Source organism: Delphinapterus leucas, chromosome 16 (genome assembly GCF_059928025.1).
Source record: "Delphinapterus leucas isolate spDelLeu-1000000601 "Yukka" chromosome 16, BTC_Dleu_Yukka2, whole genome shotgun sequence".
NCBI lineage: Eukaryota > Metazoa > Chordata > Mammalia > Artiodactyla > Monodontidae > Delphinapterus > Delphinapterus leucas.
This window is the reverse complement of record NC_143144.1, coordinates 82,055,221-82,080,883: the sequence shown is the minus strand read 5'-3', so window position 1 is coordinate 82,080,883 and position 25,663 is coordinate 82,055,221. Positions and strand designations below refer to the sequence as shown.

The window sequence follows — 25,663 nt, the reverse complement described above, 5'->3', positions numbered from 1 at the left end:
ACACTGAAATTTGAAAGCAATTTTTTATCCCTTCTTGACCTAATTCTGGTCAAAGGTATCGTTCTTCAGCCGGCGTCAACTGCCTGCTTGACGAGGGGTTGACCTCGCCACGTCAGAGAGGCAGCCAGCATCACCAGCAGGGGTTAAGCAAAGCCCCTCACCTGCGACCTCACCCGGAAGAGATCTGCTCCACAGCAGATGACACTTGGATGATGAGAAATCCCCCACGGGCCCCTCACCCAGACTCACAAAATGAAGGCCAGGTAAATAAGGCGCAGGTGTTTATTTCTCAGCACACCCCCCTAAAGGAAAGGGGGCAGTAACGGACTTGGGGGAGGGGAAAGCCTCTGGGTTTGCAGAGCCCTGCGCACGAGGGGTCCTGAGCGGGGAGGGGAGAGTCAAAAGCAAATGCCCACTCTTCACCGTTTCTCACATACCATCGCCTCGGCTGCGTGGTGTGTTTAAGAAAACCTACCACCACTTTTGCTCTCTTTACAAATAAAACCATTCCATTTCCTACAGATAAATGAGATTCACAATGATGCGTTATAGAAAACCAGGAATTTCAACTCATCTGCGTGATGTTCAGTTTTTCGGAACCAAATTGTGTTCCAAGGCAATAACATCATCCCTGGTTGCTCACCGTGGAAGGGAAAGAAACTAGGGATGGGGAGAATCCCCAGTACTTGAGAAACACAGCTCTGATTCCCACCAGAAGGAAACATGGCTTTGTTGCCAGGACAATGGAAGAGCCACGGGCAAGGGACTTTACACAGAAGGAGACTCTTATGCGCAGAAAGTCAGCCCTGAAAGCGGGCAGTAAAGGCTTGAGCAGAATACGACAAAAGGAGTGATTCAGAAGGCTTCTCACTAGTCTCTGAGGCAAAAGATGAGGTCTGGCTGGAGCCCCTTTGAGTGCTGTATCTTGTTCTTGAAAGAGAAAAGAAAAATGCCCTGATGTACCTGATCTCGCCCCTACAGGCTTAGGTCAACCCGAGTTCCCTCCCCTCCGCAGGGGCTGAGCATGGCTGATCTGTACCCACAGCTTCGGAACTGAAGGGTGAAACCTGCCATCACAGGCACAGGCTCACCTCACTCGCTGCAGAACATGAAAGGACGGTAGGAAAATCATCTCCAACATGAACTCTACTGTGGTTGTGTATCCTGAGAGTCGAGCAGATGTCTAGGAGGAGCCTCCCAAGGAAGGATGCTCCAACATGCAGGTAATCAGAGCCTCACCCACAGCACCAGTGAGTCTGTCGACACCTCTCTTTCTCTGGGCTTGGGTTTTGGAGAGAAAGACACTTCGGAAGATACAAGCTAATTTCACTGGTGGATAGATAAGCTGGTTCATTTAAAGGGACAGATTATTGGGGGAACTTGTGTGCAGACATTGCCAAGACGCAGGGATAATAATGCCCAGACAGAATGGAGGCATCCTGAAAAAAGAGAACGTCTCGATGAACTTTTCCATAAGTACACAGCTGTGCAACCACCTGGTTCAAGATACACAGAAGGCAGTGTGATCCTGTATGACGAGTGTGCTCAAAGATAACCATCCTTCTGACATTTACCACCATCGGTAAATTTTTTACCCTCCTGGACTTTATTTAAATGGAATCATATGACATCGACAGTTGTGTCTGGCTTCTGCCGTCCAAGGTTTGTGAAGGTCACTCATGTTATCATATGCATCATCAATAACTTCCTTGCTGTGTAGTATTCCACTGTATGAATAAACCCCCCAATTTTTATCCACTCTACTGTTGACAGAGATTTGCATTATTTCCAGTTCGGAAGTCAGATGTACAATACTAATGAACGTTCTTGTACATCTTTGACTATATTCTTGTCTTCTTTAACGTGGAAATTGAGACCTCAAAATTTACTAAGCTGTAGGACTGCAAAGCCAGCAATTCTCTGCACAACACCTCCCCACATCCAAGAAGGAGGCAAACAAAGACACTCGGATATTTTCTTAATCATCTCTCTTGTACTTTCTTGTATTTTTATTCTTAGGCGCTTCTGCTTTCGGGAAATTCCACTTTAAAAGTAGCTATTTTTTTTTGCCTTTGCCAGTCCATCTTTTCCAGCAAAAATCTGAAGCAAAAGGTAAGCACCCAATTTTTACCAAATTGATTCCTAAAATGAATCTACTTTCTATACCAACTTTTAACTCCTCTTCCGAAAGAACTAAACATGATCTATTCTACACCTTAAAAATACGCACACTTCCATCCATAAAAAATAATGCCATGGGGATCTGGGAGCAGGAAGATGGCTGAATTCCCTGTGTCCCCGGCCAGCCCCCAGCACAGCGTTTGCTTTAAAGATTAGAACATGATGTCGCATCAACTTCACCCATGTGGAATACCTCTCCACAGCCTAAGGTAAGGTGCGACAATGTCTCACCATTATTTACCTTCGTGAAGTTGAAGACTTGCCATTAAGTAATACGACAAATAGTTTTTTACTTCAAACGAGGAGGGAGGGGCTTCCCTGGTGGCGCAGTGGTTGAGAGTCCGCCTGCCGATGCAGGGGACATGGGTTCATGCCCCGGTCCGGGAAGATCCCACATGCCGCGGAGCGGCCTGGCGCGTGAGCCATGGCCGCTGAGCCTGCGCTCCGCAACGGGAGAGGCCACAACGGTGAGAGGCCCGCGTACCGCGGAAAAAAAAAAAAAAAAAAAAAAAGAGGGGTGATACCAATAATTTTAATAGACTCGTGTCTACTAGATCTATGAACAACTAAAATAGTCTTGATGATATGAAAAAGGACAATTAAATCCTCCTCTTCATATTAAGTGGGTTTTCTAACCTGCCAATTACAGCTTTCCATTTTCTTCCCAGGATTATGCATCATGTGGATCACAAACCCCACTGTCCCTGGAGCTTGCCAGCTTCACGCTGCCACCTGTGGCTCAGCTCTGTTCTCGGCATGCATTTATGCATTTATGTTTATCTGTTTTCACCCATGGTCCCTAAAAATTTAGTTTTCCATTACCACCAGCACAATTTCAGGATGCCCTGGCAGCTTCATTTACAGTGACATGTTCAAGAGATGGAAGACAGATTTCGATGTTATGCATTAGCAATAAAGCATGATTTACAGAAAGTTGCCCAGACCACTGGGAGAGATTATTGAGCCCACAGTGGCAACAGCCCATCCCCGGAGGATTACGTTGCAGGCATCCATGGCAACGATCCCTCTCACCTGGCATTGAATGTCCCCAAGTCCTGCACATCCCCAATATCAGTTCCCTTCCAGGCAGAACAGGGGTTACAGGTTTCCCGGCTGCTCACACATCACCTGGCAAATCTCTCCAGCCAGCCCCCCCAGCGCCACTGCCAGCCAGAGAAGTAAACAGGCTGAAAATGAGCCTTGAAGAATCTAGGTTAAGAAAGGATAATAAAGAGCACGGTGACAGAGTTTGGATCCACAGGTTCTGGAATCCCTTCCTGGGCATATCTGGATGCCAAGGATTGTAGAGTTGTATCCCAAAGAATGAGAGAAAAGGAGATTTCAGGATGCTTTTCTTGTGTAATGTCTGGAAACATCACCCCAAGCATCCATGTACAGACAAATAAAGAATTTCGTATAAAGTGAGTTATAAAGAACTGACACTATATAAAGCATGGAGCTAGGCTCAATTCAACTCAGTGAACAAGGACCCAGCAATGGCTGAGTCCCAGGCACAGGGCTGGTGCGTCAGGGATGAGCAGGCGGGGTGTGTGCACCAGCAACTGTGTCTGAAGAGGTGCTTGAGTGAAAGGACGTCACCAACTGTCCTCCCAATTCATTCCCCAGAGCCTGGCACTGCCCTCCGATCTACCATTTCTCTGACTTTTCTTGGGAAATATTAAGTCTAATGAACGTGGCTACTTTCAGGCATGTTCAAAGAGAATGAACTTCAAGCCCCAAGCCTGAGACAATTTAGGGAGCCAGGTGACCCGCAGCTAGCTGGCTGTCTCATCGCAGGCACGGCACCAGGTTCTGCCAGGAATTAGCAAAGCCCCTGGGGCCAGGTGCTTTGAGCTCAGAGGACCTACTCATAGGTGGATTTGGGGGGCAGCGGGTGTATCTCCTTGTGCCTCCCCAAGCGAGCTCCACTCTGGCCTGAAACTAACGCAGCAAGCGCTCTGGCCTGGCAGGTGGGTGGTGAGCGTCAGTGGAGGGGGAGGGTCTCGGTTAGGAGCAGCGGTGGCGCCGGCTCTGGAGTGTTCCTAAAGGTCAGCGGGCAACGGACGCCGCAGGCAGCCCCACTTGGGTCCCCAGGCCAGTCGCAACGACCCTGCCGGTCAGTCTCCACTTAAGGGGGTTTGACCCCGGGTTGGGCCCAAGGCAACGCGCCCCTGACCCTGGCCTTCACCGGGCAGCAATCCGCAGGTGAGGGGTCAGGCGCCTACCCCACGCGCTCCTGGATTTCAAAGCCCCGCTGGGCTGGGTCGGCCGGCACAGCAGGCGGCCATCGCGCGGGGTCCCCACCGGCCGCTCCCGGTAAAAACCTAGGGGGCCCCGCCCTCCAGCTGCTCCGGAGGCGGCTCCAGCTCCAGGGTAGGCTCAACAAGTTCCTGGGCCGCGCAGCGCCGCCTGCAGCCCAGAAACCCCGAGGACGCGCCGCGGTAGAGCCCGGCGCGCAGGCGGCAGCCGCCGGCGGCTCCTTCCACCTCCTCCCCGGGCTCGGGCGTCGGCGGGCGGGGGCTCCTGCACTCCCGCCCGCTCCGCTCCCTCGGGTCCCCCCACCCCACGCACGCGGCCCGGTCCGGCCCCGCGCCGCCCCGGCTCCCGCCCCTCGGGGCCCCGGGCTCCGCCCGCCTCAGTGCCAGCCGGGCGCACAGGCGGCGGGCGCGCGGCTCCGGCGCCCTGTCCTCCGGCCGCCCGGCTCGGCGGAGTAGCTGGGACCCGGGGGCGGCGGCAAGGGCTTCCCTCCCGCTGCCTCCCCGTCTCCGCCCCCGCCTCCCGGCCTCTGCTCCGAGATCTCGCCGGAGACAATCGCAGTAAATGAGGACATCGGAGGAGCACGGAGCCTGGTGGCTGTGGCTGCCTCCGCCGCGCCGCGAGCCAGCGAGCGCGCGGGCATCCCCGGAGCCGGCCAAGCCGCTGCCTCCCCGCGCGCGTCGCTGAGCCGGGCCGGAGGGACGCGAGCTGCGGCGCGGGGGCCGGCCGGGCGGGCCGGGCCGGCGGCCGTGGAGGGGGCGGGCGGCGGGCGCGCAGCCGGCCAAGTCTCCGGAGCCGAGCCTTCCTCCGCGCGAGCCCGGCGAGCCTCGCCGCGGATGCCCTGCCCTGAGTGCTGCGTGCCGCGCCAGGCTTGCCCGGGTCCGCGGTGAGACATGCCCGAGCCCAGCGCTGCACCGACCTCGACTTATCTGTAAGCAGCCGAAGGTAAGCGGAGCCACGCGCGCCCTCTTCCCGCGCCCCGGCGCCCGCTGCACTTGGCCGCGGGCAGAGCACCGCCGGGACGGGCGCCGACCCCGGCTCGGGAGCTCGCACTCGCCCCCGAACGGGCTTCGCCGGGGACTCGGCGGCTCCCGGGGCCGGGACGCGCCGGTGCAGCCGGGAGCGAACCCGGCGGCGGGCGGCGGGCGGCGGGCGGCGGGCTGCGGGCGGGGGCGGGAGGTTACGCAACTGCATCTGGCATGGCCGGGTCGCCGAGCGGCGTCAGGCAACTTTGGCGACGGCCGGGGAGGAGCGGGGCTGCGTGTCTGCGATGTCCGTTCTAGACAAACGCCACAGCCTCGTAAGCGCCCGACAGCCCGAGCCAGGCAGAACTGGGGGGATCAGGGGGCGGCCGTGGCCCCGGCAGATTTCGAGGTTTTTAAGTCTTTTCCAAACTAAAGCGAACTGGCAAGTACGACTGATTAACTTCGGGGGCAAAAGTCCGAGTGGAGGGGCCCTGGCGCCGGCCGCGATGGAGAGGCGTGGGCAGAGCGAAGGCAGCTGCCCACGTGAAATGCCCGTCTCCTCCCGTGGCGCCAGGGCTCGCTCGGGTTGGCACCTTCCCGGGGCTGCGGGCCGGGGTCGGCGCCCGCGGGACTTCCGGGGGCTCGGCATCCCGAGTCAGACCGGGACAGGCGTGGGAAACCAACCAAGGCTGCAGACCGGTCTAAGCAGGCTTGCTGGCGAACCAGGGCAGGAGGGAGGAGGGAGCCCGCGGGCCGGCCCGGGGCCGGGCAGCGCCTGGAGCCCAAAGTCAAGAGCGAGAGTCTGCGTCTTGCTGGTTCATGCTCAGGGTTCCCGGCCGGCATCTCCGTCGTCAGGAAAAAGAGCCTGTCCCCATGACCTCAGCATTCTCCTAGCCCAAAATATGCCACAGGGAGATGGAGCTAGCGATAAGGGGATGCCAGGAGTGGGGGAGGAGAGGCGCATCTGGTGTAAATCGGGGAGGACCGGGTGCGTCTGGCTCATCTACAGAGCGGGGCCCTGCGCCCTCTCCTGCTGCAGGTCTGTGCCGGAGGGCTGGACGCCCGGTCGGGCCGCTGAACCATGAGCTGCAGTGAAGCCGTTGAATTTGACCTTGTCTGCTTAGGCGCGTAAATTCTGCGGAAGCATCCCGAGGTGAAGTGGCCAAGAGAGGGAAGGAACTTTGGGCCAGCCCTGCCTTGGCTGGGAACCCACGCGATCATTTCACAGGACTACAGCTCAGACTAGGAGGGTCCAGGCCGGCGCGTTTGGAGGTTTTCCCTTGGATGAGCACTAACCAGGAGGTTCCCTTTCCATTTGCCGGGGGACGGGGAATGTCAAGGTTACCGGACTAGGGATTTGATTGAAAACTACCACCCAGATCACCTGACCTGGGCCATTCCTGACGAGTGGTACACGTATGAAAACGCTTTACCCTCATTAAGCTTATGCTACGGATCCAGCAGAAAGTATAACCATCATTTCCCTCTGCAGAGGCGTAAAGTGCCGGGTTTTACGATTCACATTGTGTGCTATTTATTACATTCATATCCTGTTGAATGTTACTTTTCAAAGAAAAGCTCATATTCATCTTTGCCATTTTTTTTTTTTGCCAGAATGATTAGCAAACGTGCTGTCAGCTCAAAGGAAAAATGGAAGTCCTGCCATCTGCATGCCTCACCAGATATTAATAATTCACTATCTATGTTTACTACTTACATTAGATGGCACTGCTACTCAGGATGGTTTTATTACAGGAGCATTTGGAGAAAAAAATGTCTAGCGCAGCTATCACTAATTGCATGATTTTGCATAAATTACGTTAGCTACAGAGGGTTTGAGCTTTTCTTCACGAAATTCATCATTTCCTTAAAGATAGGACGATTCAGTTTAATTTCTTAGCTAAAGGAGGGGCCTCTACTTAAAGATGGGTACCCTTGAAAAGCAGAGGTTACCTTTAAATTTACTATAGTTTATTATTGTGATTAAGGCATTAGCTTTTACTTAACTCAGGCCCATTATCCTATTGAGACACACAACCACTGGTGATGACATAGGTTAATCGAGCCAAGGCTGGAAAGCTTTTGAAAGCCTAGGGAAAGTTGGGTTCTCTCTTAGTCTCTTGACTTTGGGGGCTTCTCTGTTCTGCCACATTTGTTTTCCCCACATGTAAGGTATTTCTTTTAGTTCTCCCTCTGTAGAGAAAAAAAAAATTAAGTAAATAAGTAAATTAATGAAAAGACTTGGGCGTGAAAGGCACTGGTCTACGGGGAAGATTCCTGCACAAGGAAATGAGAAGTCAGAAAATAAAAATGATTCTCAGAATGAAGAGTTGAATCCAGCAGAGCAGTTGGACAGATGTGTTCACTTAGCTCCACATTTGTATTCTCTTGTCTGCTGTCACCCACGGCTGTCTCATTTAGAGCTACAACAACTGAACTCTTGTATGAGAAGCAGATTACTTATGTGGGGGACAGGCTGCTTCTCCGTGATAAAGAAATCACAGCTACACTGCAAAGCGGCAGTCTTACGGGCCAGCATCAATTTAGGGGGGCAGTGACCGGGTCACCAGGACCAGCCCACCGGACCCCTGAGTAGGTGCACAGCAAGGCTGCTGCTTTAACCAATCAGAAGCTCGGGGAGCCACACCAATTATGCCTGCCTATTTAAGGCCAACCATGGTCATTTAGGGGCTATGGGGTCGCGATGATGCCCCAGACAAAACTGGCATTGTTATTTTAAACAGTTCCTTCATCACCAACTCCCTTAGCAACCTCTTCCCCTGAGTCCTTCATTCCCCAGCCAAGGAAATGAGCTGACATAATTTATGAAGCAGTTTCTTTTTAGTCTCCTCACATATTTGATTTTAATATTTCATTATGGAGTGACTGCAATACTTTAAAGCAAAATTTAGTATGACTGATATGACATGACAACGCTCTTATTACCAGGGTATTTGCATACAAACATTTGGATAAGTCTTTAATATCTGGGTTAACCTATAACATAAATGTAGAAAATCCTTATAACTTTTAATCAGTGTATATTTAAAGTCTATTTTTCTTATATATTAAGGACAGAGCACAGAGACTTAGTGCCACATTGTGGGGGCCCTGCTGGGATTCACAGGAAGAGGCTGCTTAGTATTTAACAGTAAGCCGTACAAATTACAAGCTTGAGCCTTTGGACCGTGTATGATAACGTATCTCTTTCAGGTCCAGAGACCCTGAAATGTCTCCAAGCACCCAAGAATCTGACCTCTCAGATCGACAAAAAACATAACTTGGAGACATTTCCGGGTTCCAAATTCAATTCCTGATATAAACTCTTTCAGACGCCCCCTCTACCATAGGGGTAGGTGCACAGCAATATCACCATAAGCCACTGTGACATTCAGTATGGGTATGAGTCATACGTACTTGAGACATCGTTCACACCACAGTGAATGAGTTGAGGGGCTCTAAGGTAGACAAAGATATTAATTATCAAGCGACAAATCGCTGATGTAAATAAAAACAGAACACTTTAACCTGATGGCTCTGTGTCTTTCTGCTGAGTGCATAGTCCCAGCTCTAGTTGGGAGAGAAAGAAAATTAACTCGACTACAGAAAAGCAGATATTAAGGACAAGAAAGACTTAGGTTTCTAAATTATAAACGTTTTGGCTAACACCATATTTCCAAGGAGTCTGGAAAGAACAGTCTTCAAATATATCATTGCGAATATTGCTTCTGTAGAGTATTGAACTGATTATTCAAAGTATTGTACATCCACAGACAAGGTCTCTTTACCATGTCATCTTGCTATTAGGAACTGGAGCAAAAAAGGACAAAAGAGACTCACGTTTACACACTGAACCTTCACCCGAGTTACTCTATTATGGCCAAGACACGGGTGAAGAAACTTTTTGAAAAATCACAACAGCATAGCAAAAGGCTAGTCAAAGTTTACATCGCAGTTACTGTAGAAACTTCCAATTCAATCCTTAATAATCTAGCCTCGGGCATAAAATGAAATAACTACAGCATATGAAAGACATGAGAAGGGAGGATTTGGGATGCCAGAAATATTACAAGCAGCCCTGCAAATAAAAGTTACTCTCTCGCCTCACCAAGACTCCAGAGAGAAAAGGGCAGGAAAAGGAGGCTGATGGTCTGGGGGCCTCGTTTCAGCTGCTCAGTTAAGAAATCACCCTGGAGGTTCAGCATCTCCACTGTCAACGATAATGAAACTGACCAATCTTTGTCTGTGTTTCTAGGTCATCCCACCAGTGATGTGGGGCTCTGTAGTGGTTGTTCCCTAGGAAGTATCCAGTGTTTGTCAATTGCCTATCTCTTTAGTTTTTCTGTGTGTACTTAGTAGTTAGACTCAGAACACCTCATATGATCTGCATTTTGCTCCCTGGAAGCTGCTTGCTTTTGTAGTAAGTGATTTTAGCATCCTTGGAAATGTAATGGAACTATTAAACCTGGACTTGATAATGGGCAAGCACTGGAAAGGAGACTGATACACAGATGGCTTGGTCCAGAAAGGAAGGCTGGTTTGTGGAAATGTACCCGACAGTAGCAACAGTGGCCATGGCAATGTGTGAGGCGTTGCAAGATGAGTGAGAGGTCCTCAAGAAGTTCAAGGGCAGGAGGGTGAGAGGAGGTGGGAAGCAGGCTCAGGAGAGGACCAGCGGTGTGCTGTGAAGGTTCCCAGGCAGGAAAGGGTAATGTCCTGGCTGAGACAAGGGTTGAGGCTGGCCCCGTACACACAAATTCTGCAGCTTAAGCACAGCTGCCACATACTCAGAGCAAGAGACTTGTGTGGGAAGGGTTAGAAGTGACACTGGGGGGCTTCCCTGGTGGCACAGTGGTTGAGGGTCCGCCTGCCGATGCAGGGGACACGGGTTCGTGCCCCGGTCCGGGGGGATCCCGCATGCCGCGGAGCGGCTGGGCCCGTGGGCCGTGGCCGCTGGGCCTGCACGTCCGGAGCCTGTGCTCCGTGGTGGGAGAGGCCGCGGCGGTGAGAGGCCCGCGTACCGCAAAAAAAAAAACGAAGTGACACTGGGCAAAGGTCTCGGGGTGAAGATCAGAGTGAAGAAGCAATTTGAAGTCAGTTAACACAGGAACAGGCAGGAAAGAAAGGTCCTGTGTTCACTGGCGATGGGTAACCACTGAATGTTTTGAACAATCACATACACTTCCAGAAGATTAAGTCTTGACAGCTAGAGATCGGCTGAGAGGGTGTGACAGGTGAGAATTAACTGGTAGCAAAGGTGACTGGTGACAGTGGGAATGGTATATAAGGGGGTGGCTGGGAGAGAGACATCCCCGGCAGCAAATCTTTATGACGTGGCAACGCGAAGAAGGCATTTAAAGATGCTACTAACCCAGGCAGACATGGTGGTTGAGGAATCAATGCAAACAGAGAAGCCAGGGAGCCAGCAGATTTGGGGGGAAAGATATGATTACTATTAGAAATTTGAACTTCAGTTTCCAACTGGAAATATTATTTTAAAAGGTAAGTTCTTCATCATTTCTGACTTCTTACAATGTCCATGAGATATACTCTCAAAGAGAAGAAAACTGGATCAAAGGATCCTCAACACAGAGAAATTCTTAAAGGACTAAGAATAGCCCTATCAAATAACAGGTGCTTCATGAATATTTAATGAGGCTATTAACAATAAACCTAGTCAGTGATCTTGCTAGAAATTCACAGACTCCAGATTGGACAAATTTTTTTTTCTTCCATTTCAAGTTGTTTTGAAGTAGGAATTAAAAGGAAGTCTTGTGAGAAGTTGCTAACAATGAAGACAGCTTCTGGAGATGGACAGTCCTTACATCTGGGCCACACAGTGATCAGGAAAGAAAAGAGGATCAAAGGTCTGGGGTTTTCCACCCCCAAACTCAACCTTATTGAGTTTCCTTTGGTAAAAGTTCACATGAGTAGAAGCTGAGTTTTTAAAGAAAGAATGTCGGCTCTCCCTGGTGGCGCAGTGGTTAAGAAGCCACCTGCCAAGGCAGGGGACACAGGTTCGAGCCCTGGTCCAGGAGGATCCCACATGCCGCAGAGCAACTAAGCCTGTGTGCCACAACTACTGAGCCTCCAAGCCACAACTACTGAGCCCGTGCGCAACAACTACTGAACCTACACTCTGGAGCCCGCGAGCTACAACTACTGAGCCCGTGCACCACAACTACTGAGCCTGCGCTCTAGAGCTGCGAGCCCCAACTACTGAGCCTGCAAGCCACAACTACTGAGCCTGTGCTCTAGAGCCACAAGCCACAACTACTGAGCCCGCGAGCCACAACTACTGAGCCCATGCACCACAACTACTGAGCCTGCACTCTAGAGCCACGAGCCACAACTGAGCCCATGAGCCACAACTACTGAGCCCGTGTGCCACAACTACTGAGCCTGCGCTCTAGAGCCACACGCCACAACTACTGAGCCCACGTTCGAGAGCCACGAGCCACAACTACTGAGCCCGCGAGCCACAATGACTGAGCCCGTGCACCACAACTACTGAGCCTGCGCTCTAGAGCCGCAAGCCACAACTACCGAGCCCACGTGCCACAACGACTGAAGCCCGCACGCCTAGAGTCCGTGCTCCGCAACGAGAAGCCACTGCAATGAGAAGCCCATGCACCGCAATGAAGAGTAGCCCCCGCTCGCCACAACTAGAGAAAGCCCGCGTGCAGCAACGAAGACCCAACACAGCCAAAAATATATAGATAAATAAATAAAAGTTAAAAACTAAAGCAAGAAAGAATGCGTCTAAGTTTAGTGACCTAGTGTTAGAGTGAGAGAAACAAGGGAGGAGAACAGGATGGATGATGACTCTATTTCGCCTCAGCCCAAGAGAGTAAACGCTCTTCTACCCCAAATGCTGACATTTTGGGGTTGAAAGGAATTTTCACTTTACCAAAATACCGGAGAGTTCACTGGGTCAACCCAAGACCACCAGAAGACGTCTGGTCTCTTAGCCTTGACCCCACCTCTCAATGTGATGTCATGACATGTCCACTCCATTGGTTTTTGTGCCAGACCCATCAACGTAGCACTTCTGTTCTAATCAATACCAGAGTGGCTCATAAAGACTTGGGGTTTTTTCGTGTGTTTCTTTTTTCCTTGTTGAAATTGCATGGCACAAACAAATAGACAACTAGTTCCCCATTAGTCATGCACTTAAGACTCACCTAGCTTGTAGAAGTGTGCCGAGGAATCACTCCCAAGAAGAGTTCATACCACGTGCAAGCGTGGAAAGTTTGAAATTTTAAAAATGTTAAAAAAGATAAGTTGCTCACTTTAAAACCATATTTTTCATTTGACTTCTCAGGCCATTGAAAAACCCCGTGATAGCTGATTCTCAAGTATTTACTGTCTGTCTGTTTTCAAAGCAGTTGTTAGTTCAGTGGCTCCATAAAAGTATTTTCCATTCTTGTTTGTTTTGTCTTTGCTATTTCTATTTGTCTCCATGTATACTATTTACTCTCCTCTAAGTATGTCTCTGCTTTATTTATTGTTTCTATCAGATTTTCTAGTGTGGCAAAAATCCCCAAGGGTTAGGCTAAACGATGGAATTTATCACATGGTTGGCAACACTGGGTCTATGAAAACATCACCTGCTCTTGTTGGGAGGGGAAGCTTAGGGGAGGCATCGCTTCTCGATGGGGCATGATCAACTGCTGAGTGAGTGGTAGAGAATGGACTGGAATCCAGGGCCCCTGGCTCTCAATTCATTCCTAGTGACCATTTAAATTCTATTTACATCAAAGCATCACATCAATTCTAACTCTAGATCTAAAGATTATGTGAAAATGACCACTGGCATGCCCTGTTTTCAAGTAAAAACCTAGGACAACTATATACTTCTTTTTTAATTTTTTTTACTTATTTATTTTTGGCTGCGTTGGGTCTCCATTGCTGCGTGCGGGCTTTCTCTAGTTGCGAGTGGGGGCTACCCTTCGTTGTAGTGCACGGGCTTCTCATTGAAGTAGCTTCTCTTGTTGCGGAGCATGGGCTCTAGGCATGCGGGCTTCAGTAGTTGTGGCACACGGGCTCAGTAGTTGTGACTCGCGGGCTCTGGAATGCGGGCTCAGTAGTTGTGGCGCACGGGCTTAGCTGCTCCGTGGCATGTGGGATCTTCCCGGACCAGGGCTCAAACCCATGCCCCCTGCATTGGCAGGCGGATTCTTAACCACTGCGCCACCAGGGAAGTCCAACTGTATACTTTCTAATCAGCCAAAGTGGAAACCTAACAAGTGGTTCTCAAACCTGTTTCTCTCAAATAACATATCCAGTGTCATCTACACCCATAACGTATTTGTAAGTGCGTTCTCCTTGTCAACAGCACTTCATCACCAGCAGCAGCATCGCCAGGACCACATACTGAGGGCTTCACAGGCACCAGCCTCCTGAGCCCTCATCACAGGATCAGAGCACTGAGAGCCATGTCCAGCGGACACCGTCCACACCTGCATCCCCAGTTCTGCCAGTTACTATCTGGGTGATGTGGACACAGACTCATTTCTCAGTGCTTCAGTTTCTCCACCTTTTAAAATATGGTAACTCCTCCTTTAGAGAGTATTTGGAGAATGCAGTGTAAGAACTTGGATAAAGTACAAAATGGTACCTAACCCAGGCCAAGCAGGATAGAAACATCAGCTTACCTTTACTTGCCCAGGTCATATAACATGCTCAGGATTCTGGGCTAATGTGTGGAAGTGCCAGAACTCAAAGCCAGGCAGTCAGTCTCTAAAGCCCAGTTCTTAAGCGCCGTGTGATACGACATATCCAGGAATGACCAGGACAAGAAAAGACTAGCATGAGTCTAGTCTACAGGGATGAACTTGTGTACCCCCTTGCTAACTTACAAAATCCTACATCTGAATCATTCACTGAAAAGCACTGGCACTAATAACTGATCTCCAACCCCAGATCCCTGGTGAGAAGAGCTGTCCCCACCGACGGAATTCCTAGGAAGGGGCAGAATCCTAGATGTGCTGCATCCCCAACCGGAATCATCCAAAGAAACAAAGATGTGAATGTGTCATATTCCTGCTATGGACCTGCCAGGTGACAGTTTACCTGGAATTTGCCACTTGATAATTAATCCACATTGCAAAAGACCTGTATTTTAAACGATGACGATGACAGGTCACTAATTGTCCCTCTCTGTGGAAGGGGAATCCACGCCCACTGCTGCTCCATGAACAGAGCCATGGAAAGCCCACTCTGCTGGCCTCAACCTGGGCTGTTTGGTGATCGGCAACCCTTGGCTGAGTCCCAGGTTCATTCTAGAAAAACTAGAAGGGGACGGCTCTGCTTGCCCCCCTGAGACATCGCTCATTCATCCCTTCATTCGTTAAATATTTATGGGTACCTTTTACGTGTCACATGTAGCTCCAAGCTTCAGGGATACAGCAGGAAATACAAGAAAATGAGGGGAACAAAACAAGACACGGAGACCAGTGGTTCTTCATCCTGCATGCATTATCAAAATGATCTCGGCCACCCTGTCACCAGTTTCCCCAGAAATTCTGACTACCTGGACTGGGCTGGGGACGAGTATATGTATTCTAGAGAGTCAGGCCCAAGGATGGAGGCCTTGAGGAAGATGCATGTTCTCCTACTTCCTCTGGGATGAGCACAGCCTCCCTTCGGATTCTTTTCCCCTACGTGGCCAGAAAGGCTGTCTTTAAAAACAACAACAAAACTTGTAAAAGGTACCACTTCTTCAATGCTGTGCTCTCCTCCAAAGTTTCAAGAAAGCCAAGTATAGAGGGGTCGTTTGAAGTTTTAGGAAGACTTATGTTTTCCTTTAAAACAGTATTTTTAGGATTCTGATGGGCGCAGAGAGTCATTTCAGGATCGGCAGTACTGCTTACGCACAATGACGCTAACCTCTTGAACCTCCACAGTCTTACCCCTCTGTTCTCTCACCCTTTACCACAATCCCTGTGAAGGAAGAGAGAGCATCAGTTCCAGCAAGGTGCCAGAGAGATTAAAAGACAGAAGCAGAACACAGAAACGTCAGCTTAAAATGTGATTATTCATTCAGTTTAACACTTGTGTTCATTGTGTGTTGGGTGCTTCATAAAATGTGAAACTGTACGATGGTCCCGCCTCAGTTACCTGTCCTTGGCTTGATTTTTGTTTTGCCCTGGGAGGAACTGTCCAGCTCCGTTCTGGATGGGAGGAGAAGGGTTGCTGCAGCTGTCTGAGACAGAGCAGTGGGAAAGCTGACGGTAGTGGCTCTGGTCCATCAGAACGATCTGTGCCTCCATCCCCAGTTAATAGCACTCAGGATGTAATGCCCTCTGCCTGGACTGGCTTCCCTGAGCACCTCCCCTTCCTCTCCTGCGTCTGTCTGTGCAGTTCTGGCATTCACTGTTCCCCTCACATTCCCCCTCTCATTTTATTTCCCCATTTCCCTTTTCCTCCCTCCCCATGTTCATCACAAACAGTAGCGTAGAATTATATTTCTAACTACTGATTTTATTTATTGAGTGGACTTTTATACTTTATGTTCTCATTTCAAAGTAAGGAAAAATGAAACGCTATTTATTTCATTCAACACCTTTGGGCCAAAACACACATGCTCTGAAGTAACTCAATGCAAAGGTGTGATTCCCAACCCTCTATTGATTCCCACCCCCACCCCCACCCCCGCCCCCGCACCCGCCCTGAAAGGTCAGGGGTTCTTCCTCTATAGCAAAATCTAGAGTCCAATTAGAAGGCTGAGATTACACCGATTCCACGCTCTCTAACAATGTTTATGTTATCCCAAGCTATTGAGATTTTTGAATTAAATTCTTAATTTATTCTGCCATGACCACATCCCACTCCCAAGGAGGAAGCCGGGCAGTGTAAGAACAAGCCTGCTGGTCACACTTACTATACCAAATATGTTGTAAGGGCCCCAATAAACTTTATGATTAAATATAAAACATACACCGCTTCTGAACCATCTACTCATTTTTGTGAGTGTGTGTGTCATCTCGTTTCCCTCCACCTGCACAGAAAAAAATTAAAAGTAATACCGTGTAACAACCAAACTCAAGCTAGTTACGCCAACGTTCAGAAGATAAAAATCTGTGGACATGGTTTTACTCAAACTAATGAAACGCTGTCCCATTCCCTTTCCACTCATCCGATCCCTACCCAGGTTGCAGAACACAGCCAGGTCTGTTCACCAGATCTGAGGATCCAGGTTATGCAGAAAGACTCCATGAAAGCCAGTAATACTGAGTACCCACTCTACACCTTCTTAAAATGTCATGGGTAAGGCCCCTGCTGTGAGGATCCTGGGATGTATATCATTATATTCTTAAACTAATTAGCAAGAATCAAAGGCTGATTGAGTTTGAGAGAGAGGAGACGCTTAGCGGAACCTAGTCTACAAACACTTACATACGTGTAAGAAGAGAGAACTGGCACATCAAAGAAAAGTGACTCAGGCTTTAGGCCAGCTTTTCCATGTCTCCCAGGGGAGGCCTGCCTTGACTCCCAGGGAACCGTCTCTCAGCACTTTCTTCTTCCTGACACCAGGATGGTCCTGAGCACAGTGGGCTGGTGCTATCCACAGAGGAATGTCTTTCCCATGCTGAGCTGCACATTGCCGAGGACTGTTCCTCGATGCCCTGCGTGCCCAGCACACGTCACCCTCCATGTGCAGGTGCCGTTCACTGAGTCAATGGAAGCAGCCATGAAGACTGGAGTAGCCAGAGAAGGCAAGGCTAGACCCGGACCATTAAAAAGGAGGGTGGGGCACAGCCCCAGAACATGAACCACCGGAAGCAAAGACACAAAGTAGGGAGTGACCAGGGTGTATTCCAGAGACAGTACAGGAGCTGACTTAACTTGAACAGAGTTTGTGAGTACCCATGAGAAGTCCAGGGAGATTAGCAGGATGGGAAAGATTATAGAGGACCCTTAAAAAATTGCTTTTTGGAAGCACCAAACTGGGACTCAGGTAGGTACCCACAGAGAGGAGAGATGTTTGCACTTGAAGCCTGGGCTAAGAGGACATGCAGGATGGAGGGATAGAGAGCTGAGGGCAGGGGATGTAAAAACACCAAGGTCAAGGTGGGAAGGGTGGGAACAAAATGGAAGAAATCAATAGGTGAAGCAAGAGGAAGGAAAAACAAAAATCAGTGGGACCTGGTGATGGCTGGGTTGGGGGCATTAAACTAGGGAGTCAGTCAGGCAAAGCACTGCCAGCAGCTGTTAAGGCACCCTCAGAATAAAAGGACTCAGAGACTCACACTAGCCTATGATGGATGAGCTGGGATCTCCTGACCCCCCGGTAAGACAAGTTCAGTCCTGCATTTCACACCGGGCACCTTTGCTCCATGCTTGGCCGAGGTGAGCACAGTAGCTTTGTTACTGGGTTGAGTACAGACCACCAAGGTCTCAGGCCATTGCCCTGTGCCAGCCCTCCTCCCAGGAGGGCACAGAGTCCTCCAGGCTGCCAGAGATGCCCCTGAGGTTTTCATGTGGGGGAGCGGTGTAGCTTCCTATTTTTTAAAAGTAGCTACATATTGTTATGCACGGAGAAGACAGAAGTTCACAACAGCTGTTAGTCAAGGAAAGAATTAACAAACCAACTGGCCTGGCAGAGTAGAAAATCCCACCAGGATCAATGAGAAGTCGAATTTATGTTAAGGAGTAAAATGTGACAGCTATTAGGATGCTAAAGTATGTGACACACAGACACTTTTCGTTTTCTCTTTCTCATCTCCCACCCCTAACACTGACATTTTGGGTCCTGAACCCTGAAAGTTCACCCTTGGTGCACCTGCAGTTGGGAACTGTCACTTGCTACTAGTAGCGTGCCCTCAGTCTCCCTGTCCTCGGCGAAAGCGTACACTCTCTCCCTGCCGAGCCTAAGTTTGGTCTACACTGACCACATCGCTCTTGAGGGTAATGAGCTACTTCTGAGGTTCCCCTCACCTGTTCACCAGCTGCAGTGGAAGGAAAGGAAAGGGGTCTTAACTCATGTCCTTTTGGTCCTCTCAGATTAAATAATCCCTGCATCATTTTTAGCCCAAGAATCAGAGGAAAGACTCAGGTGTTCAGACCAAGCAACCTTTCCACCCTGGACCCCAGCTGATAAAGCATGAGCCATACGTGGGAAGACCACACACCCTGACTCTGACTGTGGCTTTTTGTTAAGATTCTGACCTGGGCGGTGGTCTCTCTACATTTTGCCATCCACTTATAAACAGAAGCCGATGACAAGAAATGCTCATTTCTCCCTTTCTTTCTTGGCTTGCTACCGCTGCAGTACACCCAAGACCTTGCAAAGTCTACAGTTTGGCCAGACCATGGAAACACGGGAGACACTACAAATGAAAAACACACCGAGGATCCGTTTTGATGGTAATAGATGGACACTCCCATGGCCTTGCCAGAGAGATGGATTACATCTTCAACTCTAACTGATTTCAATTGTAGTGAATGGTAACCTCCAAGCAGAAACCCTGCCAGGGTGTTCCAATATGGTATCCTGAGATTCAGCTGGTAGAAGCAGCAGGGAAAACATACTCTTTTGACAGTTATTTCTTGGGGAAATTACTGTTCTAATTTTAGCTTCAGATATATCATGAGTCAAAACGTGCCATTTAGTTAAAAAAAAAAAGTATGGATTCACCATAGTTCATCAATAAGGCAAAACAAGCCCAAAGCCCATCCCAGTATGCGCATGTTCTCAAAGGACTGAGATTCCCATAAATAGTCTAAGAAAGGGAAGCCACCTCATTTGCATCCTACTAATTCCAGCCTCTTGGGGTTGGGCCCCAAACTACCAGCTGATTGTTGCTTAATTACTCGGAACCATCAGGGAATAGAGTAGGTGAGCTATTTGCTACAGTAATCTAAATGCACTCATGAGCTATGCTCAAAACTAAAGCCCTTATAGTTAACATTTTCTGTAATTGTCATACTGATGGGGGACAGAAGAGGAGCTGGGAAATCAGTTCCTCTGCCTGATCTTACACATGATTCTCGTGGAGCTATTGGAACCAGGTTTACTGAATTCTTTTTGGACACTGTTAGTTAGCAAAGCTAACTGCGTCACATAAAATTTCTTACAGTGATGTAACATCTCATTTGGAGGAGGTATTTTTTCCAGTTGGTTTTTGCCACCATCATAAACTTTTGCTAATTCATTTCTAGTAATTTAGATTCTATTTGGACAGAGGATGAACAAAGGTTAACGTCAGTATAAGCTGAACGTCAAAGAACTAAGTAAACAGTGAAACACAAATGAAGAGGTCCAATGGGCATCATCTGGTTCATCTAAAACCTCAACACCAAACCCAAGCATCCATGTAGAAAATGGATGGTTCACTCCCTCTGTTCCCACTCATTAGAAACAGGCCAGTGAGAATCTATTTATGTTACACAGCTGAAGTAACTGAGTAAAGGTTTTCAGTAGGTTAAAATGGGTTTTCTGAAATCAAAGATATACATGAGCCGGGGCCCCACCTGCCATGCTATTTCTTCTGCCCAAGGCCTGCAGTGAAGCTCCCTGAGTGCCCTTTGCCCTGCTTCCGACTGGATGGTCCTCACTTCTTAATGATGGAGGCCTCACCGCAACAGTCCACAAATCCAGGGAGTGGGGCGTGACTTGGGCCACCGCATTGGAGGCTGAGACGGGAGCAGCCTCCCCACAGGGCTCAATCCCAGGGGGGTGTCGGCATTCACTTTTTTACCCCATTTCAGCCCTCTTAATCAATGACCTCTGAAGAAGGCAAGAAATGTCTGGGAAAATATCATTTCAGTGTATTAAAGGAAATTAAACTGGATAATGAATCTAACGAAGGCACAGTCCAAAATCTATAGCAGTTAGCTTTGCCCTGAGGAGAGGAGGGCTCCCATTTTGGAAGAATCAATCAGTGGCTATAAAACAGGTCTTAATGTTAACTATTTCAGAAGGCAGACGAATTCATTAACAGGTGAGGCTCTGTCTCACTTCCCTTTCCCTCCGGGAAGCAGCGTGTTAAGGCAAGGGATATTCTTTTTCACCACTCCCCCACTCTGAGTAGCCTAATGTTCAGGCATTCCCTCCACATATAGAATAAAATGCTGACCCAATTAATCTTGAATCCCAGCCAGCATCTTCAACACCAAGGTGTCTCAACAGTGGGAAAGCAACGAGAACAACCAATAATGTCACGCAGTCCCTTTCCAAACTCAGCGGGTTGCTTGCCTTGCTTTTTTGCTGGATCCACTGACGGATGGGACCCTGGGAGGCGTCTTAGCAAGGCCGTCCCATTCCCCAGTCCCCACTGTCAGTCAACCGCATTATGCCATTTATATCACAGCTCAGGGCCAGACTGGAAACCTCTCAGGTCCCTTCAGACACTAAGAACAGAACTAACCCAGTGGAGACTCTCTCTCGTGCTGAAATCCCACAAAGTTTCCTTCAGATGGTAACTGCAGATTATAGGTCAAAACTGCTTGATTCCTAATTAACACAGATGGCAGATTCCAGCCGACAGTGAGTTTTCACACATATGGATATATCTTCTACTAAACGCTCCCCGGGTCTCCCAGCCAGTCCACACACACCTATATACAGAGGCATGTACGTAGATGTCTACACCCTGCAGATACACATACACACACACGAACACTGTTAGGATTTTGAAATTCATTTTCTTTCTTTATCCAAGGTTTCCTCAAAACAATAAAAGATGACCTTTGGGAGACTGCTTGTACCCAAATCTAATCATTTCTAGGTTTTTCTTCTTTTGATCCAAGTGTTTCTACTTTCCAGAGGCCTGACCCTGTCATGCTGCCCTAAGGTGTGGCCTAACTTTGCCCTGTGTCTTTTTCATTGGCAAACAACATAACGACACTGCAACTCCCCCTACCCAAACTGGAAAACAGAAGGGAAAATAAACCTCCCCAAAAGCACTATCTCAACACCACAATGATGACCAGTTTTGTTCATGTTCTTCCAGTACAATTTGGTAGATTGCTTTCTTTCACTTAACATTATCTCATAAGCGTTTTTTTCCGATACTATTTTTTTAATTAATTAATTTATTTATTTTTGGCTGTGCTGGGTCTTCGTTGCTGTGCGCAGGCTTTCTCTAGTTGCGGCGAGTGGGGGCTACTCTTTCGTTGAAGTGTGCGGGCTTCTCGCTGCGGTGGCTTCTCTTGTTGTGGAGCACGGGCTCTCGGCGCGCGGGCTTCAGTAGTTGTGGCACGTGGGCTCAGTAGTTGTGGCTCGCGGGCTCTAGAGCGCAGGCTCAGTAGTTGTGGCACACGGGCTTAGTTGCTCCGCGACATGTGGGATCTTCCCGGACCAGGGCTCAGACCCTTGTTTCCCTGCATTGGCAGGCGGATTCCTAACCACTGCGCCATCAGGGAAGTCCTAAATAATCTTTATAATTATCATTTTAATGGTCTCACTGAGTGAATATACACCATAATTTACTTAACCGTTTACCTACTGTTAGGCGTTTAGTTGCTTCCATTTCTTCACTCCTTTAAGCTGGAATGAACATCTTTATATAAGCTATTAATTTAAAGCAGCATGCAGAGATGACTCTCCATCACTCATCTAAAAACACAAGGTTTATATATTTACAACTCACATTTGATTGTGAAATTGAATCTGAGGGTAACTGAGACATTTATATCGCGAACAGCTCCTCGGCGTCGAGCTCCCCCCGAGCTAGCCAGGCGCGACCATGACTTTTGCCATTTTCACCTCAAGACAGCACAGTCCAGCGAATTCTGAAGCACAATTTCCTTATGAAAAATAAACTTTCTGAACTCTTGCTGCTTTAGAGCCAAGAGGTTAACTCCAAGAGTCCGTGGTTCTCTGCGGTGACACAGCCGAGGCAAGCCATCGCCGAAAATGCCAGTTTGGTGTCACGCTCAATCCAAAATTCAAGGCAACCCTTGTTGAGTCTGTGCTCTAGGACCAGGTACGTTCCTGGGACCTACCTGGAGGTTCTCTGCATAACCTGCACCCAGATACTTTGCAGCAACAGGCCGAGGAAATGGCTTACGTGAGTTCCAGCTGTTTGATGGTTTATGAGGTTTATCATGGGTCACTTCCAGTTGCAGATTTCCCCAGGCAGGGGTAGTTGCCTAATGCATGGGACTTAAAGGGACGCACTGGCTGTGTGATTCTGAGCAGGTTTCGAAAAAATCTTGTGCCTCAGTTTCTCGATCTGCAGCTTGAGGATAACAGTAGTACCGCCCCTGTGAGGCTGTCATGAGAGTCAAGGAGAAGGTGCACGTGAAGTGCCTAGGACAGTGCTGGCATTCGGTTAGGACACAGAAACAGGGAACATATGGACTGAATGTTGAGGTTACACTGTAACGTGTACAGGAACGAACGCGTGAAGGAACGATGAAAAACGAGCGTGCCAGGCAGTTCCACTTGTCTCAGACTCTCATCTAGAGAATGTCCAATTTTCTTTTATGACACAATCCTTTTTTATTTGTTTTTAAATTTTATTGAAGCGTAGTTGATTTACAACGGTGTGTTCATTTCTTCTGTCCAGCAAAGTGACTCAGTTATACATATGTATAATTCTTTTCCATTACAGTTTGTCACAGGATTTTGAATATAGTTCCCTGTGCTATGCAGTAGGACCTTGCTGTTTATCCATCCTATGTATAATAGTTTGCCTCCGCTACTCCCAAACTTCCATACAAAATCATTTTCTTAATGGTAATCATTTCGAGCCCAATCCCCCCAATAAACAGTGAATGAACACCCTGGAAAGATGTGCCCAACTTAATATAAAAGTGATTCTTAATGTCCAGGAAAATTCCATTGTGAAGCTTTAGAAAATATCATCCAGTCATCAGTAGAGCTCATAAACTCAGCTGAAGACAGAATAAGTCATCTGCAAAACTCCTTGGTGTCTTTACTGTCAGTGAAATTAGGACAACTTCATTACTATACTCAAAACAAATTCAGCAACAGCAAGCTACACTGATAAAAAAATCTTATTTCGCACCATCATTTCTACTAATAAGGAAGTGATTTTCATATACTTTGCAACCCCCTGTGAGACAGAGAGGTGCTCAGGAATTGTTTACTACTATTATTTTGCCACTGACAACTAATTCTTCTGATTTGTTTTATTAGTTTGATGATTGGGTCCAAGACTCAGAATATCTTTCCAAACCAGCAGACTGATGTAAAAAAAATTACTTCAGTTTTTGGCAAATCGTGAGGATGAATATAGCATGGTAGGACAAACTTATTCAGACACTCATTTTTCTGTAGTGGCAGGGAAAAGGCTGAAAAATTACTGTAAATTGCTTTTTGTAAAAATGCTCTCTCTTTCAAATTTTCCCTAGTATGAAGGTCTTCTGTAGAATGATGGCACAATACATGCTGACAAACCTGGACAACAAAGGCATTAAAGCATGAATAGGAGATAGAGTGAGGGTTAAGATTTCATTTCCTTATTATCCCAACCGCCCCCCCCATAATCTCCCCAACACAAGATCCCTTGTGTGCATCTTTTTAACCTCATGGAATAAGTAAGTGTCTCTTAACCATATACATTATCTACCCTTAGCAGGCATGCTCTGTCCCCACCACCCATAATCTAGTTCAGTCTGTACCTCTCCCTTTCCTTCTCTCCAAAACTGCCTAGTTTTTCGAGTTTCAAATGACAAAGGTCTCCAGATATCCTCAGTACCCAGCAGAGCACCAAAGACCAAAGAAGGCTTGTTCTGTCTTCTCCAAACTACCCTCGGATTGTGATTGTTTCGCATTAACTCTTTTGTCGGAGGACACACAGGCTGCAATGGAGTGAGGCCTTGCCTCGATGCTGGCTCAGCACAGAGCTGGATCTTTTCCAGATTGGAGCGTCAGAGCTGACACTTTGCAGACACCCTGCCCCCTGGGAGGTGGGACACTGCCATCCCTTCTTGGTCTTTTGCGTGGCTTTCCACCCCAGCCTTACCTTCAGGACACACTCTAGCCACCCAAGGTTACAGGTCTAGTGCAGTGGTTCTCAACTGGGAATGGTTAGCCACCCCCCCCCCACCAGGGCCATTTGTCTGGAGCCACTTCTTGCTGTCACTTTGGGGTGGAGGTGCTACTGATATCTAGTGGAGAGAAGCCAAGATGCTAATAAACATTCTATACTGTGTAGGAGAGCCCGCCCAACAAAGAATTACCCAGCCTATAATGCCAGGAGTGCCAAGGCTGGGACACCCCGGTGTGATCGAAACCAAACTCTGCAGGGATTATTTTTGATGTCCTCTAACGTGATTCCCAGCTTACTGTTCAAGGCAGAATTGATGAAGTACCTGCATTTTCTCTAAGCCTTTCGTTCAGTAACACTAGTGAAGTGCTGGACCGCGCCAGTGCCATGCTGGCATGAGATGTCAACTTAACGGAGTCCCCAAACTCCGAGGGGGGGCAGTTCCACTAACTCACTCTCAGACAGGGGCTCCAGCTTCTCCTCTCTTCTCCTTCTCTGAACCACCACACCCGTTAGCCTGCAGTCCTAAGTCAGTAAGGACTAGGGACGTGGGGAAGTGTCCTGCCTCTCTGTTCACTGGACACCTGAGGGACAAGAAACAGCATGGACTCAGGGGTCAGGTAGATCAGGAGCCTGCCAGTATGTCTTACTTGCTGTGTGACGATGACTAAGTATCGTAACCTCTCTGAACCCCAGTTTCCTCCTTGAAAAGGGAGTGTGGCACTGAAGGTACTAGATGTGGCCCTCCTCTATCAGCAGAGCTCCTGGGGGCCCACACACCCACTGGGTCCCAGAGTAGCAGCCACGTGATCGCAGTGCCTCTAGCATTTCACGGAAGTGCTCTGGGAGGGACAGGGTGGCCTGACCCTGTTCTTGTTCCCCTCTCACCGGCTCCTGTCAGTGACCTTGCCTCTCTGGGCACCTTGCTTGGATGCCAGTGCCCTGTACAGCCTAGCTTCCTCCCATCTGGCTGTTTTCTTCTCGAACACAGGGGGAAAAAAATGAATGCTAACTCACAAACAGCATACTTAACTATATTTTCTCGCTTTCACTTCAACCCTCAAGAAAGTTCTTCCATGTGTAATACACAGCTGTGAATCTGCCTAATAAAGTGAAGGCATTCTACCCACTGGTATTCCCCGGGAGCAGTCACTGGCCACCTGCATCTTTTTAGTTGCATTTAATAATTCAGCCCAAGATGAATTTGCATGATTAACATAAAGCCTTGTGATTTTATTTTCTTTCAGGATTTAAATCCTGAAACAACCACCATTGTGTTCATTTTCAGAGGTTGTG

At 48.5% G+C, this 25,663-nt stretch overlaps 2 protein-coding genes across 3 annotated transcripts in view; one reads left to right on the top strand and one right to left on the bottom strand.

The window, feature by feature from the left end:
• DOCK1 (dedicator of cytokinesis 1) overlaps positions 1-25,663 on the bottom strand; it is a 527,459-nt gene that overhangs the window by 252,717 nt on the left and 249,079 nt on the right. The gene's annotated exons all lie outside the window — the stretch shown is intronic.
• INSYN2A (inhibitory synaptic factor 2A) overlaps positions 4,617-25,663 on the top strand; it is a 60,713-nt gene continuing 39,666 nt past the window's right edge. For both annotated transcript variants that reach the window (XM_089898354.1, XM_022568466.3), the window contains exon 1: positions 4,617-5,382. The gene's annotated coding sequence lies outside the window, so the exon portion shown is untranslated. The remainder of the gene's footprint in view (positions 5,383-25,663) is intronic.